At 34.9% G+C, this 18,459-nt stretch overlaps 1 non-coding gene across 1 annotated transcript; it reads left to right on the forward strand.

Moving 5' to 3' along the window:
• Positions 1–12,394: 12,394 nt before the first annotated feature.
• On the forward strand, positions 12,395–12,546 carry LOC149235608 (small nucleolar RNA SNORA5). Its single transcript, XR_016246914.1, has one exon. It is a non-coding gene; the product is annotated as a small nucleolar RNA SNORA5 (small nucleolar RNA).
• The last annotated feature ends 5,913 nt before the right edge of the window (positions 12,547–18,459 follow it).

The following is an 18,459-nucleotide window of genomic DNA, read 5'->3' on the forward strand; positions in this document are numbered from 1 at the left end:
AATCTTAAAAAACATGCTAATATCATTGACTTCACAGTCCATTATTCTCATGCTCTTGAGAAGCATGAAGATATCAATGACTTGCCACTGCATTTAGTTTTGGAGCATCTTTAAATTCAATTGACTTGGCACTCTATTATTCTCATCCTCTTGAGATGCAGATATCATTGACTTCACACTGCATTTAGTTTTGGAACATCTTTAAACTCAATTGATAAAAGGAAAGTTATTTTTTTAACCTAATTTCTATCCCTGGAATATCCTCAAAATAAATTAAAAGCAGTAGTCCACAATATTTTTTTTTTAAATTACAAAATATTTTACTTATAATTGATATATATTTTCTTAATATTAAATACTAAGTTTATATTATTTAATAAAAAATATTTATTTACTTTACAAGATTTCTTAAATTAGTTATATATATAAATATTGTAATGAAATTTATTTCAAATAATTAAAAAAAATTACTATTATTTCTTTATCCATATTCAAGTCTGACCAATAATATATTGAAATTGAAACCATATAAAATATATTGTTGCAAAGAATTTCAACTTTGAAAATATCTTAAAATAATCTACAAATTTAATCACATAAAGCCAAATTATTTACCATATATTATCCCAAGTTGAAAGATATAAATATTACGAACCAAAATCCTTAATCCTGCAGCTGATTCAATAACACTTTCTCTACAAATCGCTTATTGAATTTAAATTACAGCTTTTACTTTTTTAATAATAAATTCCATCCCCTTTTAAATGGTAACCATTCTCCTTGTACGCTATTTAATTAAAAGCATGAAAACGCAATTTTGTAAGAACCACTCCGATAATTTTAATTTTAATAACGTGGATAATTTTAATTTTAATTTTAATAACGGTGAAACATTATTTAGAATGTTTTTATTTATTTTTTCATTATGTTAATCATTTAAAAATTCTAATCCTTATCCTTATGTGACTTTTACATTACTCCCTAATCAACATTTTATTTATGCATATCCCATCACGAGGCATGAATAATTTGGCATAATGACCATTCTTCCACGTGCGCAATGCCATTTATATTATATTAACCATGAGTGGCACTCTACAATTGAATTGAACGTCCTATTTCTGCTCACGTACCTTTTTATGAGACAGATGCTTTTTGTATGTTCCTGTCTTAATTTTTTTTTGCCATAGTCTAACGATTATGTTCCAGTCATATTTTGAAAAAATATAGCAAGGGGTTTTGTAAATTTAAGTAAAGTTGTTAAATTTTATAATTTGAAGTGTTTTGGAGGCTTTTGATGGCGTTGAATCTATTTTCATCATCAAAAACATGATTCAAGCACTACATCTATAAGATATTTTGAATTTTTTTACTAGGATTTTGGATACTTTTAGCCATCCCCGTAATTCCTCAAAGATGACTCCTATTGTTTTTACCTATTTACTAACATTATTTTGGAGTTTAGCAACTCATACTAAAAAAATGGAAAGAGTGTTTTGTTAAGCTATTTTTTGGTGTAAATGTGACTGGTTCAAAATTTTATTGGAAAAATGCAACCATGGAAAAGTTTCGTGTGGCTCAAGACAAATGCTATCTTCGGGTGATTTTGAGGGGTTAAGTTGTCTTCAGAACAAGACTGCTCAAGCCATAGTGAAATACTCTTACGACTTACATAAGTAGCAAAAAAATTAAAAATAAAAAATGCCTTTGAACATCAAATTACAAAAATTATGCCTTTATGAAATATTGAAGTACATCAATCTTCACCTTCACAACATCGTGAATAAAATTTCTCAAACAATACGAACTTCTTGAAAAATACACGTTATCACTCCATTACAAAGAAATAATCTCTTTATAAAAAATCACATTTGTCACTCCACACTTAAAAAATGATGCACAATTAATTCTCCAAAATTACAAGAATAAATTTACCTTATCCCTCCAAACGCTACATAAAAACTCTACTTTTAATGCGTAAATTTTGGAAAAGAAGGCTCTGAATCTAAATAAAGCTCTTTTGCCGAAGTGTATGATTTTCGCAGGGCCGAAAATCATACAAATCTACTCCATGCAATCTCGTTATGTTTCCCCTCGCTTTCCCATTTCCCACTCTTCCGGACCACAAAAAGAAACAAATTTTAGAGGCAAATATTTCTTAGAGGCATTTACGACAGTACAACACCAAAGCATCCCGGAGCAAACACACTTTCACTTTTAAATTATTCCTACCAAATTGGACGTAATATACTCAAACAGCCTTCAACAATTTTGTAGAGAAAAATTTCTCAGGCCGGTTCACGAACCGAAGCTTCTTAAATTGCACACAGTAAAAAGTGGTGGCAAATATTCTTTACAGTGCCTTCAAGAGGTCGGGGCCAGCTTCCAGACAAAGCCGAAATTTCTAGCCATGAAAGAATTTAGCAAAGAATACTTCAAAGGAAATACCTTTCTTCACTTTATTTAAAGCTTCAATGTACCGGCAAATTAAAGAAAGCAATCCATCCTGCGGGAACCGCCCGCATTGAACCCCAGTCGCAACATTTTATGCATCCAAAGCAAAGAATTGTACGAGGAACAGAGCTGACAGAAAATAAAACCAACAATCAAGCCCTGCGAGCTGCAGAGCGACGACGGCCTCAATTCTGCGGAATTCACCGCTAAATCCAGTGGTTTATCCGCACACCGTAAAACGGAGGAGCAAAAGCAGAGCCAACTACACTGTAAGTCTGTACATTATCTCTTTGCCTCTAGATTGTATTTCTATACAGACACAACTGATTTGAAAGTCATAGAAAGTAACTATGGGGAAGAACCTACCAATTACCAATCTCACAAGAAGAATGTCAAACGCTTTCCCTCAGATTCCATAACTTCTAGAAGTTCTGAAACTTAGAGAAAATAATCGAGGGAGAGGATATGTCAACCACCAAATTCCTCGTGTCTTGTATGCTTTCTACTATGTCAAACCCCTGATGCGCGATTACATAGTCAGGGTTTTCGATTATGTTATGTAGCCACGATCTCTCTCGATGCAGCAGTGCCTCGTGGTGGGGTTATCAACAATAATCGCCGACCCCAAGCACTTAACGTCATTCAAACGCTGCAATCCATCCTCAAGAAGCTTGGGATCCTAATTTGAGGACTGTACTGATCATCAGGATTTCTACAAGAAACAGAGGATCTCTTTAGTCCAGTGTGGGATTGAACAACTCAATGCATCCATGCTGGTCGCAACCGTCTACGGCTCTTTTAGCAGTAAGGATCACACTACCTTCACAATGATATGATGGTTTTACCAATCAACATAATAGCTCTGATACCACATAAAGAAAAATCACACAACCATATCATCATATGTACAACAAATTAACACACAGAACAAAATTGGCAGAAAAGACAGAGAGCCATCATGTGGTTTCTCATGCTCATGTAATTCTCTCTTATTCAAATAATTTAATAATACGTTTAAATACATGAGCTTAAGATAGTGAGTCTATCTTAGACTCACTTGGTTGAGACAATTTCTCAACTTACACACTAATTTAGGAGAACTCGTTGAACATAATATCTCCTCCTAACTAAACTCCTTAGTTTGAGAGACTAACTCTCATGATTTAATTTAATTAATTATTTTATTTGGATTTATAATTGTTTTTAAGAGAGTGAGGCTAACAAGACCCCCTAGCCAGGGGGATTAGCCCCCCCACACCCCCACATGGAGGTGTGTAAAGTCTTCCTAGGGTATACATCCAACTGAAACCTTTGAATAGAGAAGATAATCAGGCTCCACACCCAACAATGAAGTTCCACTTTAATTCTTCCCACCAATTTTTTACCACAATCTTAAGGGACCTTGGTAAAATAAGTCCGTTGATGATTAGTTGTGACCTTCTGGTGTAATAATACTTATACATACCATAGAGTACATAACTCCATATCAATAACTAACCTTGTGTATCTATGTGGATGATATTTTGGTTATGGATGACATAGTATCTTGGTGGAAATATGTTTGGATCCATATGACCATGGTGATAATATTTAACAAAATCCTCATGTTTATTCATCAATTTCATTTGTGATTAGTCGAGACCCAACATGCACACTTGTACCTAGGATATAAGATTATGTAATCCTTTCTTGGATGACTTCATTGTCAACATTGAAGGAAACATTTATACCCCGAGAGACGAATAGGGTGCATGGCTGGCTTTCGCAAATCCACTAGAATGAACAAAAGACCACCCTCCCGATACTTCTCAAACTTCCCACACAGAAGGAGACACCACCAGCCCCGGTTGAACCTCTTTGTCACACTCTTATTGATTCATTTCCATGCATTTGAAACTAGTGCTCCCTTGTGTTTCCCTATCACTTGGACCTAACACTCACTAGCATGTGTTGGCACCACACCTTGGTGCCTGGAACATCTTGGCGTGCCTTAGCACTTGGCATGTCTTGCCATGCCTAAAATTCCTTGGAACTTTCTAGCATGTGTTAGTACTTCTTGGAATTCCTTGGAACACCTTGGCACTCCCTAGCTGTCATGCCCTCATATATAGCCTTAGGTTTTTTGTGACTTGGGAACCCAACCAAGTTTGGGTTTGTCCACACCTTATCATAACTATAGGCTTGCCTCTTGCAAATCCTATTCTTAACTTCTCCTAACACACTTCATCCTTGGGACACCTAGAATTCGCTAATGCTCCTTAGCACACAGTCTGATTTGTTCATTTCCATGCATTTTGACCTAGTTATCCCATGTGAAACCTTGCCACTCCCTAACACTCCTCAACATGCATTAACATTCCCTGACATATTTTAGCATACCTTTTCATTCCTTCTCATGCCCTGATGCTCCTTAGCTATCATACCCTCATAACTATCGTTAATTTTTTTGAGACTTGGGAACCCAACCAAGTCCTCTGTTGACTACAACTTGACCAAGTTATAGTTACTACAACTAGACTATGCCTTGTTCACCAAAGAATTGCCTATAACCCATCTTAGGCTACTCATGTCCAATTCGAACTCATCCCACTTAACAAGTTACGAAGTCAAGGCTCATGTCCAACCGTGGCCATGAAACAACTAAGCAACAAAGTTTATGCCTTGACATGCCATAACACCTGGCACGTCTAACAATTCCTTGGCATTAGGTGCCACGTGTTAGCATCCCATGCATTCTTTGGCATTCTTTGGCACTCCCTAGAACACCGTAGCACTCACTGACATGCCTTGGCACTACTTGGCATATAACCTTGTCACTCCATCCTTAGCGCACTTGGAGCTTCCTGACACTCCCTATCACACACTCTTATCTATTCATTTCCATGCATTTTCAACTAGTTCTCCCTTGTGCTTTTGTGGCACTCCCTAACACTCCCTGGCACACATTGACACACTCTCGCACTTGGGACATTTTGGCATGTCACCCTGGCACTCTAGAATTCCTTCGTACTACCTAGCATACCTTACCACTCCCTCCTTAGCACAGCTGGAACTCGTTGACACCCTGTAACACACTCTTATTCATTCATTTCCATCCATTTTAAACTAGAGCTCCCTTGTGTTTCCCTAACACTCCATAACACTCCCTCGCATGTATTGACACACCCTAGCACCTAACATATCTTTGCATGTTTTCCTGACCTTTAGCATGCCCTAACACTGCCTAAGATACCTTGTCACTCCCTCCTTAGCTCACATGTAACTCAAATGACAATTTCCGTCACAAACTCTTATTTGTTCATTTACATGCGTTAATTTGACCTAGTGCTCCCTTGTGTTTCCTTCGCACTCCCGAACACTTTCTAGCACATGTTGGCACACCTTGGAACCTGGCACATCTTGGCTACATGCTACCCTATCACACTAACGTGACTTAGCACTACCTAGCATACAATGTCACTCCCCGCTTATCAAACCTGGAACTCGTTAACACTCTTTGTCACACACTCTTATTCATTCATTTCCATACATTTTGACGTAGTTCTCTATTTTGTTTCCCTGGCATTCCCTAACACTTCTTAGCACATGTTGGCACACCTTGGCACCTGGTACATCTTGGATGCATGTCGCCCTAACACTCTAGCATGGCTTAGCGCTGCCTAGCATACCATGTCACTCTTCCCTTAGCAATCCTGGAACTCGCTGACACTCCCTGTCACACACTCTTATTCATTCATTTCGATACATTTTGATCTAGTGCTCCCTTGTGTTTCCCTGGTACTCCCTAACACTCCTTAGCATGCATTGGCACACCTTGGCACTTGACACATCTTGGTATGCTTACCTAGCATTCTAGCATGCCTTAGCACTACCTATCATACCTTGTCACTCCCTCCTTAGCACACCTAGAACTTACTGACACTTCATTTCCATGCATTTGAAACTAGTGCTCCCTTGTGTTTCCCTAGCACTTCGCCCTCACACTCTCTAGCATGCGTTCACGCCACACCCTGGCACCTGACACAACTTGGCATGCCTATCATGCCTTGGAACTATTTAGAAATTGTTAGTACTTCCTGACATTCCCCGACACACCTTGGTACTCCCTAGTTGTCATTCCCTTGTAGATAGCCTTACTTTTTTTGCGACTTGGAAACCCAACCAAGTCATTGGAAAAACAATGTTGTGCCCAACCCAAAGTATCCCTTTGTCTGAAACTGCTTTGTCTAGCCCCTTATTAAAGGTACCCTCAATGGAAAAACACATAAATATTTGTAGCCAAGTGCCCTAAATGTGAGATGTTTCCACTTGTGCAATTGTGCCTCCTTTTGATGCTCAAATTGTCACCCTAGTTGTGCAAGACTCATGAGCTGTCACTTTGGGTCAACTCAGGGTTGTTGGCATTGTCACCTTATCAACGAATCCTCTCACTTTGGATTACTTATTGAATCTTGGGGGTATCCCAAAGCACAAATTTATGGGGTATTTTATGTGACTAGATCACTAACACTGAAAACCATCTTTACATTGAATGGTTCAACATCTTGATGATCCCTATCCTATTGACCACAAATTTTGTATTCATTATTGCTTTGATTGCAACACCTCTAGTAGATATTAATGGTGTTCATGAGCCTATTTCTAGCTCTCTCCTTTATGGAAACAATATTATCTCGAATGCCATTATTCGATGAATGGCTACACAATAGGGATCCTATGAGCCAATCGTTCATGTTGTCGATGTAGTGCCCATATGACATAAACATTCGATGGTCTATCATAGACAAACACTTTATGATGGGTTTTGAAGATACCCAACCTATGAAAATTAGCTACATTCTATTGCCAAAGCCTATAAGTAGTGGAAGAAATATATTATACCAAAGGAAATGGCCATCCACACCAATTGTAGGCCTTTTCCTGCTCTAGATAATCCTTGGGAGTTAGTGCCCCTGGATTTTGTGTCATGTTTTCCCTCAACCAAGCATGGTAACAAATGTGTTTTTGTTGTTGCTGATTGTTTCCTTAGGATGGCAATTTTGGCACCTTGTAAGAAGATTTTCGCAACAAAATCCACTCATAAGTTCTTCTTTGAGAATATTTTGGTTCACTTTGGGTTTCCAAGAACCATATTTCCTGATAGGGATAATAGGTTCCTTAGTATTTTTTGGTTTAACCTTTGGTCCATGATGGACATCAAGCCTGACGAAATCCACTACCTTTAATCCATAGATTGATAAATAAAAATTAGTAGTCAATAGGATTATTATAGATGTCTTTAGAGTATACAATTGCGATCATCCATATACAAACATTGAAAACCTACATATTTTTAACATAAATTCGACATAGCTCTTCATATTTCTATTGGCCACAAGCCTTTTCAAGTGTGCTTGGGGTCCCAACAATTGGAGCAAATTGATGTAGCTATATTCATGGTATAACACATGAAGATACCTCCTATACTTGGAACAAGATAAGTAGAACAACCAATTTTGAGGAATGTATCCAACAAATTCAACAATGAGTTCCTGATATTTTGTAGGAAGTTGCCAACTCCAAGTACAAGTAGATACACAATCCATTGGGTTCCAAATAAGTTTTAGGTTGTTGACAAGTTATGGCTTTACTTGCATAAAGGGAAATTGAAAAACTCGCATAAGAAGCACATACCACTTTGACACAAGCCTTACACCATCACTAAGGCTGTGGGTAATCATTTTTTTGAGGATAACCATAGGATGATCTATATTACTTCAAAAGTAGATATATGTTAAGATGATTTAGGCTTGATGAAGTGCATGTCTAGAAAACGTTTCTTTAAAAAAATAAAAAAAATGATCACACCATCACTGACATAAATTATTGTGATATTCTACTTGACATTAGATAACTACAAAAATTATCGTGATATTCTACTTAACATTAGATAACTACAAAAGAGATTTTAAGAATTGACATTTTAAAAATTTATTTTATATCAAAGTATGTGGATCATTATGACTAATTTTTTTAAATATTACACCACTCTAATATTATTTCTTTTATGACTATTTTTTTATTATTACCACTCTAATATTATTTCTCTTACAGGTTCGAGAGCTTGTGTGTCTTTCCTGTGCCCATTTTTCCCAAGAAACAATTATATTTTATTCTTGTGTATTATTCTAAAAGACGATACCTATTCATCTCTAGACATTACCTCTAAAAAGATATGCATCTTTTGCTTCTTTCTATTGTTGCACACCTTTAGGTAGGCTAGTGTACAATTCCAAAATTTACTGCTAAAAAATTTAATTTTTGGGATCTGTCAAAATGAAACCTTTTCTTTGATGTAAATAATTGATTTAGCATCAGTCTAATAACACATATGAGGAGGTATGTGATGCCTTAGTATTGAATCTTATAAAACATGGATTGGATGATAAGTCCTTGTGCAAGGTAGCAACAACTACATCTTCCTAGGAAGCATGGAAGACCTTAGAAGTAGAATTTGGTATAAAGGAAAGTGACATAAAGCAACAAATTTTGTTACAATTCCCTTAACTAGATTGGGCCTTTTCCATTAGTTGGGTTGTCATATGAATTCATGTTAAGCAAGATGGAATCAAAGTTAATTTAAAAACTAATGTTATGAACATAATTTGGTGTTTTTAACATGAAGAAATATTTGTTTGGTCCTTTTCATCCTGTTAGAGACACCTCTTTTGGAATCTACTCAAATATGCATGAAAAATATGAAAACAAGTGGTGTTAAATTTCACATTCAATAATGGTGATGTCAATAAATGAGTACATTTCTAGAATACTAGATGAAGAGGTCCAAGGATCAATAAGTGATAATCTTGGCATCAATAATTTGTAAAGAATACTAGTCAAATATTGTATCACGAAAGTTTGGAACTTCTACAATGCTAAGGAGTCCAACTAGCTTCGGAAAAAGGACTTCTACAAAGTAGAAGATGGAACAAAAGAAATTCTACAAAGTAGAAGGTTGTTCCCTTTCCCTAGCCACATTTGAATGAAATTCTGTATACTTATAAGGATGTAAGACATCATATCCTTCCTAAGAGAATGATAAGAAATCTACATTTAATGGGTGTGAAGACATGTTGAAACATTTAATAGGATGTTGCATGGAAATCTAACATGCAAGACACACATAACTTTCTTCTCTCTCCTAATATTCTACTCTATATGCATCTTATGTAAAGTGTTGGATAAATGAATGAAATATTAAGTCATTGTAGAGCTTTTGCTAAATTTCTTGTGTTGATATTTTATAGTTGAGGCGTAATGCCAATAATGGTATCAATGTATGTGAAGCTATGTTCCCTTGTTGAGTGTCATAGTTTTTTTTTGTGGTTGTATATTGAACTCATGTTGAATGGTTACTTTGTTTATTATGCAATGTTTTTACACTTAACCAATGTGCGTTGTAGTTCATTAGGGATATTATAACACGCAATATGAATGTAATTCCTTTTAAATGGTTATATCTACAATGTATGATGAATACCATAGTTTAGGTGTATTGTTTGGAATTGAAGTCATCTCTACATGCCCTTACCCCTAAAAAACCTTCAAATGTTCTTGCAAACCCATCAACATATCTTGGGTGAGACCTCACCTATTTGCAAATTTTGAAAATGCCAATGTCTGAGGGAGTTTTGTTGGCGTAGCTCTGAACCCTAGGTCACCCCTATGCGCCGACAAGTGTTTGTGAGCCTTCAATTAAGACTAAGAATTCTTTGTTTACTTAGTCCTTTATTCTTAGGGACCTGCCTATTGGCAGCATATTGGTGCACTTTGGCATCCTATAACCCAATGTGCTTTCTATGATTGCCTTAAATCTTAAGCTTCTATTTAAATTTATGCATATGTTGAGTCACTTTGGAATTAGGTTACTCAATGTCACAACCAATCTCCATTACTTGAAAAGTTGCCCTTTTAACCGATACATTTGCGCCTTAGCAACTTACTATAATTGAATAATTATTTCTTTTATAGAAAAAACACAATGAATGTATATTAACTCTGCTCAACTTGATAGGATCTTTTCATGAATTGATCATTCACTATTTTGCACAAACTTTTACATGTAAATGTTTTGACTAAATCCAAAAAGTGGGGTTCAATGTGACACATTTTCACTAGAGAATTGGGCATATGCTCCTTACACTATGAGGATGGGGGATTTAGTTAAATCTCCTTGCTCTAGGCAACCTTAATACTACGGACATATATTAAGATGTAAAGTAAAGTGAGTTGTTTGGGAGATGTAATGACCCATTCCTCTATCCTAAAACTATGACAAAATTTCTACAATTTCACAACATATAAAAAAAAAAAGAGTTTATTTAACAAAGAAATATATTTGACACAACATATTAAAAGCTTATTAGAAACCTACTTATGAGTAATCTATATAACTTAGCCAAACAACAAGAAAAATACCTAGTTATGGTGCCTTGGTTGCAGTGCTCCTTCAGGGACCACCCGATTGAATATGCCATCCTGCCAACTAGGAAAGCCTATTCAACTTGGCAACCTAGGAAACCTCCACAAGTTCCCTAGCCCTCTAAGACCAAGTTGAAACCACAACCATAGTGTGTCTGAGTTTCCCATGGCAACACCCCTCTAGTGTCCAACACCAAAATCCACCATTATTTGTGATAACCCAAAACCTCTCCAACCCGCATGTTCCCCAAAGACAAAAATCCTCCCCCTCCTCCTCAAAAGAATCGATTCAACAAAAGAAAACCCTCCTACTGATCTCCCCCCTCATGAATGTTACCAACCCCCTCATTAATGTCACCAACCCTCTCATTCTGTTGATGGCCCTTATCATCCCCCAACCTAATCCCCTACCCATAAATTAATTTCAAGAAGTCAAACTTGTCAAGTCATCAAGAATCATAAAAAAATAAAATAATTTCCATAACAATATTAATAAAATAATAATATTTACCTAAGGGTCAATGAAATCAAATGGTTTTGTGATAATCCTAAATGATCTAGTATTAAATTAATCATAATAATTATAAATCATGAATTATTTATTCATAAGGATTAATGGTTAATTGTTTACTTAACCACTAATCAAACCTAACTATCAATCAAGTTTAAGACTAATCCAAGCTGAACTATTGATCAATCTCAATACCAATCCTAGAATACTAATGTATCATGCAAGGTGTGGGTATGTAGCTAGAATACACATACCTTATATGTATACTACCCATCCTAGATCCATTTTAAATCCAGATCTACCAAGCAACGAGAGATATTAAGTTCGAAGTTAATATGGATCTAAGCTAGTACTCTTGCATTCCACAATGTATTTCCTCAAGCCTTTAAATATGCTTCATCATAAAAAATACCATAGACAAATACGATGGACCATGAAATACCATGGGTTTGTAAACCAACATGAGCAAACCCATCAAATGACCAACCTAAACATTTAATTTTATTTTTCTTTAATGTAATGTTATGTTGATGAGTCAACATAACACTACATTACATTTTACAACATTGCTGCCATATTAACCTATAGAATACCTCTTGGCATAATAATACTTATAAAAATTAATCATATAAATCAATCACTTAACAAGTAAATTAATAACCTAACATAAAATAATAAAATTAGAAAATAAACATTAAAAAAAACATAAAAACATTGAAAAAATTAACTTAAAAATCCATTAAAACTCTAAAATGACAAATTCTTAACACTAACCCTAACTATTCTTTTAATATAAAACCAAAAAAATCAAGCTTAACGAGTTAAATATAGTTGCAAATTGCAATATTTGATCCTAAAGTTACTAATGATGGTTTTGGGCCATCCCATGATGAACCGTTGTTGAATGCTAGCCTTATCTAGGCAATGATTGAATTTATAATCATTGTTATGCATTATTTTTTCTTTCTGTGCATTAATGTCAAATCATTATGGCTTCTATGATTATGTTCCATGTGGTTTGTGAGGCTTAGTGGCCTTGATGTATGCCCAAGCAATTATTCTAACTTTATGATTATGGACAAATATGATAGGATTATGGACAAATTTGATAAGTTATAGAGCTTTACCAATCTCCTTTTTCACTTTGGGTGGCTAATAAATGATTCACTTTGAAAGATCTATGATTGTGTTAAAAATGTTGAGGTGATTGGTATAAAAAATTGTAAAAGAAAACAAATTCATAATTTAAAAAACAAAAAACTTTGAAATAAATAAATTAACAATTTTTTATTTTTATTTTTTAAGTATAAAAGAGATTTCTACTATTTCCATGAATTTAATTATATACCATAAAGGTCTATGTAGGGTTAACCTCAACTAGTAGCTTTAAAGCCCAAGTTAATTGTTCTTTTGTTAGAAGTGATCTATAGATAGGTGGGCATATTTTTGCACCCCAATTTCAGCCATTCTTTGGTGGACACGTCTTCCATACTCCGTGAGCTGCACAACGGTCTTTTTGATAGACACACGGCTACCTGGGAGATGCGTCAATATTGTGAGGGTGAAGCAAGACCCTATTTTCATTTGTGCCTAGGCATTATCATATCATTCGTTGATAAGGGAAACAAATCTATTTCTTCTTCATTCTTTGCTTTGTGTGGAACAAATTCTAGGGGAGTTCTGTCTGTTTCAAAGACTTCAGGGGAAGAGGGACATTAAGGCCATGCTCTCATCCATCTCATATATCCTGGAGATTTGAAAATTGTTAATAGTGGTAAGGTAATATTCTTTCCAATCTTTTTGCAGCATTTTGAAACCCTAAGGAGTTTTGAGGTTGCGAAGTAATGGTTTTTTGGTCTATTGTATCCATGGAAAATATTATACTGGTTCTATTTATCTATAATGCTTGGAGTTTACTAAGTTTTGGAGAGAAAGCAGAGTCATTTTGATGGGGTTTTAATTTTTTGTTTCTGTCGTTTTTGAGGGAAAATATTTCGGGCTTTGGGTGCCTCAAATATTAAAGAAAATGGTAATCTTTGGATACAGGGTTTGAAAGGTATGTTCGTTGTCCGCTCCCCTCTCTTAAGATAACTGGGAATTTGTATTGAATGAAGCTCTGGATAGTTTACATAATTGAGTTTCTTTATGGGAGGTGTTGTGGTGTTAATTAAACAATGTTAGTCTTGCAACAGTTTTTAGAAGTCAGGGTTGGAGAGTAAGGAGTAACTAGGAGGAATATGTAGGTAATGAAAATTTAGGAAATTTAAATATGATGCGATGGCTGGACATTCTATTGTAGGTTTTATGGGGTTACTTAAATTTGTTCTGCAAAATGTAAGGGTTTTTAGAGGTAATGGTATGGTAGCATTAAGTGGTTATTCGAAAGTAAGAAGTAATTACCAAGGGGTTTTTGAAAACAATGAAGATATCAGAAATATATGTAGGGCAAATTGATTGACATGCATTTTGACGGCACTCGCAAAATTTGCGGTGCACATATTCAAACATGTGAGAAAAGTTTAAGCTTCTTTTTTAGTTTCGAGTGTTTTACATCTCTGTAACCAACTTCACCATTCCTTTTCACACTATTAAATTTGAAATAGGTTTGTGTTAGATATTGGGATAATGAAGAGAGGTCATTTAGTGGGATTATACCCTAATGTGTGAACTGTGATTTAACATAATCCTTTTTTCTTCTTTATAGGTTTGCTCGAGAAGGTGAGGGCCACATGATCATATTATTTGAGTTTGGTCGAATTTATTTGGTTTGATATTGTATGTTCTAGAAGCTACAATGCAATAAAATACCTATTTGTATTTTACTATAAAGATTAGTGCAATGGTTACAAGGTGAATGATCTTATCATATATTTTATCAGCTTTGTGCTGAGGCTTCTCCTGCTTTTAGAGGTATACGAATAAAAGGCTATATTTTTATGCAGTTTTGCTTCTCGTCGGTTTGTTTTAGCAATAACTTTGTTCCATATATAAGCTGTCTTTTCTTTTCATAGATTGTATTGTAATAGCTTTCTTCATTTCTCTTCTTCAGTGGATATTACGCAAGTTGCATAGTAACCTCACTCTACATGACACTAAAGTAGGCGGCATGCATTCATTCAATATGATGGCATCATTTGTATATAGTAGCAAGTTGGCCTTCAATAATTCATGAATTGCATCTACCAACATCCAACATCCTCTATGAATTCTAAATATCTTCGCTTATTTGTAGAAATTTTCATTCTTATCTATGATTTACTCTTGTCAAGACTCCATTGTGTTTCCAAAGGAAGCACTCTCTTTGCACCATCTTGGCTTGATTTACTTACTAGACACTACTACAAGATGATGTATTTTTTTTCACATATTATTAGATTTACATTATGTTGATCGAAAGAAATTAGGAAACGATCTTAGTTTCTTAAGTGTTCATCTAATTCAGTCTCCAAGACCAGCTAAAATCCATTCAGAAAGGTGCTCCTCACAAACATATCTATCATAGTTTTTGACTTAGATATTTAATTTTTAGATATACCTACTACTTCTGATTTGTCAAATTAATAGCGAGTTGGAGAAGCTGTTGAAACTAATTATCTGCAGACTACAATTGAATACTTGAAACATGGCATAGGTTTCTTGTTTTGTTAATAGTAAATTTTATTGAATGAGGTGGCATGCCTCAATTTCAAGTGACACAGAGTTCACATAATCTTGGATTTTGTTGAATTCACACTTGAAACATGTTTAGAAATTTTCTTTGAAGATTTTTTCCTTTCTATTAAAAGGTTACTATGGTTTTGAGAAATGAAATATTATTCTTACAATATGATCTTGATTGACAAAATGTATGACATGAAAGATTTTTCTTCTGAAATATTTTAATAGAAACAATTTCTTTTTGTTTGTTTGTTTATCATAGAGGGGCTCTTTTTTAATTATTAAAGGGCCTAAGATGAATTGGACAGCCAGATCTTACATGTATTCTTCAAAATAAAAAATACAGTTCTGAAATGTCTGGGTTATCCTTTGTCGAAAGTGTACAAAAATTGTAGATGTAGAACTATACAGTTAAAAAACCTTGAATTCACTCAACTCGGAAAAACAATATCGAAATAAGTGATTACAATTTCAAATCCAAGTCTATGAGCTTTGGGTGTTGGTTTCCTTTGCTTGTGTTAGGTGAGGCTGCAAAATAGAATCTTGTACAGATGCATTAAAGGCCAGAGAATGCATCCTCGAAGGAAGGGTGTGAAATTTGAAAATGTCCATGACGTGCTTCAGTTGTTAGTTTTCACATCTCAGCTGAGCAATTTCTATCCCATGAGCCAAGAATGTATGTAGAATTAGTCCAATTTCCTTCCCATAAGTTGCCAGTGTTTGAAGAATTAACCTAATTTCATTATCATTAAGCTAAGAGGAAGTGTAAGGATGTCTATCTGTCATCAAAGTTGAAATTTTTCGTCTCTACCAAAATAAAAATTAAAAACATTTGCAAGTGAAGAAATTAAATCCCTCTTAGCTCATCGTAGATCCATATTTAAAATTGATCTATGCTAGTTAAGTTTGAGCTGAATGTCTTGGTTATTCTTTAGCTGGAAAAAGTCATTCCATGCTGCACAACTTGCTCCTCTCGGTGGAAGTAGACATTATCAACGATTCAGGGTGTCCCCTTGGGGAAGCCATGTGCCACATTGAATAGGATGGAAAAGAAATAACACAAATTGAACTAGAAATCTTTCATTAGCCGAGGTGAGGCGAGGACTAAAGGGGCAGGACTGAGCAAATGGAGGAGAGAGTGGAATTTGACCTTGGGGGCTAGGAAAGGAATTGAGACGAGGTAGCCGAAACTAGGCTAAGTACAGAGCTAAGGAAGGAAGAGGCCTAGACCAGACCAACAAAGAGGGCGGTCTTGAAAGCCAGAAAACCTAACCATCCCTTAGGGAGAAGGAAATATCAGAGTAAAACCCATATAGAGTGTACAACTTAACCATTTGAAATCCCACCTTGAATAATGATCGAGGGCATTATCTATTGTGCTTCGGAGTGCTTGGTTGGAATTTGGGTCAAATAATTTTTGAGGAGATAATATTTTTTTGGTTTTGTTGTTTGATTTTTTTTAAATGTATAATAAATTAAAAAATATGACTGAATAATCTCCAAAAACCTAAAACAGATAAACTACAACATTAAAAGGAGTTGTATAAGTGCATCGGTGGTATGATGATTCAGTAAATTTTGGTCCTCTGATTAAAGGAAAGCTTGGAATTTGATGTTGTACAAAATGTTTTCCCTTTTTAAACATAAAGTTTTGAAATGTTAAAAGTGACTAGTTTTGAATGTCAGAAGTGACAGGTGAAAAAAAAATTGAAACTGTAGATTTGAGGTATAAGTATTTAAGTTGTTATTAAAAAAAATTAACGAGTGCTTCAAACAGAGGTCAAGTTAGATGATCTATTGGGGGTGTGGTGCCTACTTCTTGTGAGGTATAAGTATTTAATTTGTCTATAATAAATTTTAATGAGTGCTTTAAACACAGGCGAAATTAGTAGATGGAAATATTTTTCATCGTAGTATGATTACTTCCTTTTTCGTCTATATGGTGGGATTTTAATTTTTTTGTTTGATGTCTTATAAGGTTGTGCTCGAGGACAAAGAGTTTTTTTTTATTGATTCAAAATTGTATTTAATTGGTGAAAGTGGCGCAGGCAATATAGAAACTGCAAAAATTGCAATGCAATACCTGGGAGCACAATGAGGTGACAGTGGAGTAGGTGATAAAATATTGCAAACAAATCCTATTTTGGAGTCATTTTGTAATGCAAAGACGCTAAAAAATGACAACTCTAGTAGATTTGTAAGTTGTAATCCTTTTAATTCTCATATTTAAACAATTTCAGTACATGGGAAATAGAATTATGATATTTGTGAGTTTTCCATTGCCGTGTCTGACTGAATATTTGTGATATTGGGTAGACAAACATGTTTGTAGTGAAGTCATTGTGTTTCTAGACATGTAAATCCGAGATAACGAATTGAAAATTTTTAAGGATATTGTGTGAAATTATATGCAGGGCAAGTTGATTGACATGCATTTTGTTGGCACTCGAAAAATTTGTGGTGCACATATTCAAACATGTGAGAAACGTTTAAGCTTCTTTTTTAGTTTTGACTATTTTACATCTCTGTAACTAAATTCACCATTCCTTTTTGTAGAAATTATCACTGTAGATCACTTGATAATGCAATGTAACTAAAGAAAAATACTTAATCTACTTCTACAAACAAACTTGCAGAAGCTTAATCGATTTTGAGCAAGATCAAATAGAACACATATAACAGATGAAGAGGAAATCAATCACACATGAGCACAAAATAATACTCTGGGGAAAGCCTCATCTAAAAACCCCGATCTCTGTATTATCATACAAGTGGAAATATATCAGGATTACACAAATCTTTAGGTCACAAGCTATCCATATCTCACAACAATCCCTCACTGCTGCTCATAAACAGAATAGACAAGACATATGCCTTCCTTCAGTCCTCCAAGCCTCGTATTTCCTTGCACAGATTCTCCTGAGTCCTCCAGCTGCAACCTGTGTGTAATTACCTCATGCACTGCTCACTAACCTCTGAAATAATTGTGCAATCCTGAAGGAGATAATTCCTTCTGCATGGATGAGTTTACTTTATATGAAAATTCTTCTAACTGATAGTACACTGTCCCTTCCTTTAATCTCGACTGGTTTTCTGTCTGAACTGACATACATGAGTTATTTATGAGAGAATATTCAGTTACCTGGAGAACACTAGTTGCATGCATGCATGAATTAATTGACTGAACTCACAATTAGTTCCTCCAACTGTTTGGAACTAATTTAACTCGACTTAACTTAGTTAACTGAGCTAACTAATTACAACTCAAATAAAACTCATCCTTATCTCCTCAATTAAGGGATAAATTCCTCAATCAAAGGAATAACAGTTGCATGTCTTCACAAAGACTTCATGTTTGATTTTCACCAACTAATTAA

Source organism: Pinus tabuliformis, chromosome 8 (assembly GCF_031772625.1).
Source record: "Pinus tabuliformis cultivar Carrire ecotype Pingquan chromosome 8, CPIR1, whole genome shotgun sequence".
Classification (NCBI taxonomy): domain Eukaryota; kingdom Viridiplantae; phylum Streptophyta; class Pinopsida; order Pinales; family Pinaceae; genus Pinus; species Pinus tabuliformis.